Consider the following 4,203-nt stretch of genomic DNA (forward strand, 5'->3'; position numbering starts at 1 on the left):
CAGAAAGTCAGTGCCTTGGTCAACTGTTCAATACATCTTCATACTGTACATACTGTAGATGTGTGTTGGGATTGGATTATGATCGTTGTTAGAGCCATGGTGTAGGCCTAAACACACACACACACACACACACACACACACACACACAGGCAGATCAATGCTTGTTTGACTAGATCGCTCTAGACAGAAGCTGAAACTTCCAACGCAGACTACTACGGCCTCATGGGAAATATTACATTTTCACCCCACCAGGGACCGCAGGCTGGGAGCCCATTGCTGAGCCCCTGGTTACCATTAACATGCTCTGCACAGGAGGTCTACATAACAGCTGTGTGATGTTTAAAATCAAGCCCCTTTGAAGCTGCTTGTACTACTTAGGATTTGTATTACGGCACTATCAGAAAGGAGAGTTTGGGGGAGGCAGACTCGTATTATGTTGTTACGAATATTAGATATGAATTAATGAAGAGATGGAGCTTATTTTATTTTTTTCACCTTTATTTAACCAGGTAGGCTAGTTGAGAACAAGTTCTCATTTACAATTGCGACCTGGCCAAGATAAGGCAAAGCAGTGCGACACAAACAACAACACAGAGTTACACATGGAATAAACAAGCATACAGTCAATAACACAATAGAAAAAAATAAAGTCTATATACAGTGTGTACAAATGGTGTGAGGAGGTAGACAATAAATAGGCCATAGTAGCGAAATAATTACAATTTAGTAGATTAACACTGGAGTGATAAATGAGCAGATGATGATGTGGAAGTAGAGATACTGGTGTGCAAAAGAGCAGAAAAGTAAATAAAAACAATATGGGGATGAGGTAGGTAGATTGGGTGGGCTATTTACAGATGGACTATGTACAGCTGCAGCGATCGGTTAGCTGCTCAGATAGCTGATGTTTAAAGTTAATGAGGGAAATATAAGTCTCCAGCTTCAGCGATTTTTGCAATTCGTTCCATTCACTGGCAGCAGAGAACTGGAAGGAAAGGCGGCCAAAGGAGGTGTTGGCTTTGGGGACGACCAGTGAGATATACCTGCTGGAGCGCGTGCTACGGGTGGGTGTTGTTATCGTGACCAGAGAGCTGAGATAAGGCGGAGCTTTACCTAGCATAGACTTATAGATGACCTGGAGCCAGTGGGTCTGGTGACGAATATGTAGCGAGGGCCAGCCGACTAGAGCATACAGGTCACAGTTATACCTAGACACGAAAGCTCATACCTCAATAGACAGCAACATCAAAGATGTCCGCACCCTCACAGACGTTCAGTGGTGGGTGGGCTGGCGGCCATGTTGGATATACCATTTGGAATGCTCAATTKATTTGATGTTCATCAGTAGTGCGTTCAACAAGGCATAGGTCTGTGGAACGTTAGCTAACGTTAACATTCTGGATTGTTCAATCAAACTGTTCAACAGTAGCGACTAGAACTAGCTAATAAAAGCTGAAACAGTTCATGTTGAACAATTACCTGTAATGTTTTGTATGGCACAACAGATTAGCCTGAACTAGTGAACACAATTAATGTGTCYTACTATTCAACTTCAAGGGGTATTATTCAACAATACAAATCAGCATAGACATTTTTTAGGAGACCTCTAAGCCGCTACCATAACTGGAATAGAACTAGCACCTCATATCACGCCAGGGCAAAGGTCAAGTGGTAAGAATAGAAAGGTGGCTCAAGGTCAAATCCGTTATTGAGACAATAATATGTCKAAAGGGACCGAACCGGGAAGGAATTCAGCATGGAGGAGACCTGGCTGTTCAGGAAATTATGCTTCCTTGGGCTGTGAACCTCTGATTGTTTCTATATTTAGTAAATTCCTGAGGATCTACAGACGGGACAGAAACAATCATCTGGGGAATGTTGGGCTTCACAATGACATTTCTGATTGGACATCTCAGATTGGCATCAAAGATAAGTCGGCCAGAGTTTGAGAAATGGACATTTCTGAATCATGTCAAAGGTGAACTTCACAGACCTGGAGGCATGACATAATGTGAGGGTTTAGTGTGGTGTGTGTGTGTGTGTGTGTTTGAAACTGGATAGCAGACCAAAAGTCCCTGCAAGAATAGTAAAACAAGTAAAAATGCTCCCTCGTGGGGACATTTCCCATGTCTCCATGAGGACAAAGGCTATTTTAAGCTTAGGGGTTAGGTTTTCAATTAAGGTTAGGTTTAAGGTTAGGAGTAGGTTTAGGGTTTGGGTTACAGGTTAAGGTTAGGGTTATGGTAGGGTTAGGGAAAATAGGATTTTGAATGGAAATTAATTTTAGGTCCCCACGAGGATAGAAGAACATAACGTGTGTGTGTGTGTGTGTGCATGCATGCTTGATTATGTTCAATAGAGTACAGTTGTGGCCAAAAGTTTTGAGAATGACACAAATATTAATTTCGCAAAGTCTGCTGCCTCAGTTTGTATGATGGCAATTTGCATATACTCTAGAATGTTATGGAGAGTCATCAGATGAATTGCAATTAATTGCAAAGTCCCCCATTTGACATGCAAATGAACTGAATCCCCCAAAAACATTTCCACTGCATTTCAGCCTTGCCACAAAGGACACATCATGTCAGTGATTCTCTCGTTAACACAGGTGTGAGTGTTGACGAGGACAAGGCTGGAGATCACTCTGTCATGCTGATTGAGTTCGAATAACAGACTGGAAGCTTCAAAAGGAGGGTGGTGCTTGGATTCATTGTTCTTCCTCTGTCATTCATGGTTACCTGCAAGGAAATGTGCTGTCATCATTGCTTTGCACAAAAAGGGCTTCACAGGCAAGGATATTGCTGCCAGTAAGATTGCACCTAAATCAACATTTATCAAATCATCAAGAACTTCAAGGAGAGCGGTTCAAATTGTTGTGAAGAGGCTTCAGGGCGCGCAAGAAGTCCAGCAAGCGCCCAGGACCATCTCCTAAAGTTTGATTCAGCTGCGGGAATTGGGGCACCACCAGTACAGAGCTTGCTCAGGAATGGCAGCAGGCAGGTGGTGAGTGCATTCTGCACGCACAGTGAGGCGAAGACTTTTGGAGGATGGCCTGGTGTCAAGAAGGGCAGCAAAGAAGCCACTTCTCTCCAGGAAAAGCATCAGGGACAGGACTGATATTTCTGAAAAGGTACATGGATTGGACTGCTGAGGACTGGGGTAAAGTCATTTTCTCTGATGAATACCTTTCCGATTGTTTGGGGCATCTGGAAAAGCTTGTCCGGAGAAGACAAGGTGAGCGCTACACATCAGTCCTGTGTCATGCCAACAGTAAATAGCATCCTTGAGACCATTCATGTGTGGGGTTTGCTTCTCAGCTAAGAACACAGCCATGATAAGAATGGTTACCAACACATCCTCCGAGAGCAACTTCTCCCAACCATCCAGGACATTTGGTGACGAACAATGCCTTTTCCAGCATGATGGAGCACATTGCATACAGGCAAAAGTGATTAACTAAGTGGTCGGGGAACAAAATCATCAATATTTTGTGGTCCATGGCAGGAAACTCCCAGACGTTAATCCCATTGAGAACTTGTGGTCAATCCTCAAGAGGCGGGTGGAACAACAAAAACCACCAAATTCTGACAAACTCCAAGCATTGATTATGCAAGAATGGGCTGCCATCAGTCAGGATGTGGCCAGAAGTTAATTAACAGCATGCCAGGGCGGATTGCAGAGGTCTTGAAAAGAAGGGTCAACACTGTAAATTTAGGACTCTTTGCATCAACTTCATGTAATTGTCAATAAAAGCCTTTGACACTTATGAAATGCTGGAATTATACTTCAGTATTTCATAGTAACATCTGGACAGAAATATCTAAGACACTGAGAGCAGACAACTTTGTGGAAATTATATTTGTGTCATTCTCAAATCTTTTTTTTTTGGGGCCCCCCCCCAAACGGGGAACCTGGGTTACAACAACCTTGGGTTCCAAAGTGTGTGTGCAATACATTTAGTTGCTAAATTACAATTTGTGTCTGTTTGTGTGGGATTGAGTGTACTAGACATTCTTGCCCGTCTAACTATCTAGTGGCCAGTGTCCACACTGTAGAGAGACTCTCCTAATGAACAATTTGCTCAGTGAGGTGTGACCACAGGCATTGTCACAGAGCTTCACACTGGACTACTTATGCAGGGGGTTAGGGGCAGAAAGAGAGACGGGAGGGAGAGAAAGAGGGAGGGAGAAGAGAGGGAGGGAG

The sequence above is a fragment of the Salvelinus sp. IW2-2015 genome, linkage group LG32 (assembly GCF_002910315.2).
Source record: "Salvelinus sp. IW2-2015 linkage group LG32, ASM291031v2, whole genome shotgun sequence".
Taxonomy (NCBI): domain Eukaryota; kingdom Metazoa; phylum Chordata; class Actinopteri; order Salmoniformes; family Salmonidae; genus Salvelinus; species Salvelinus sp. IW2-2015.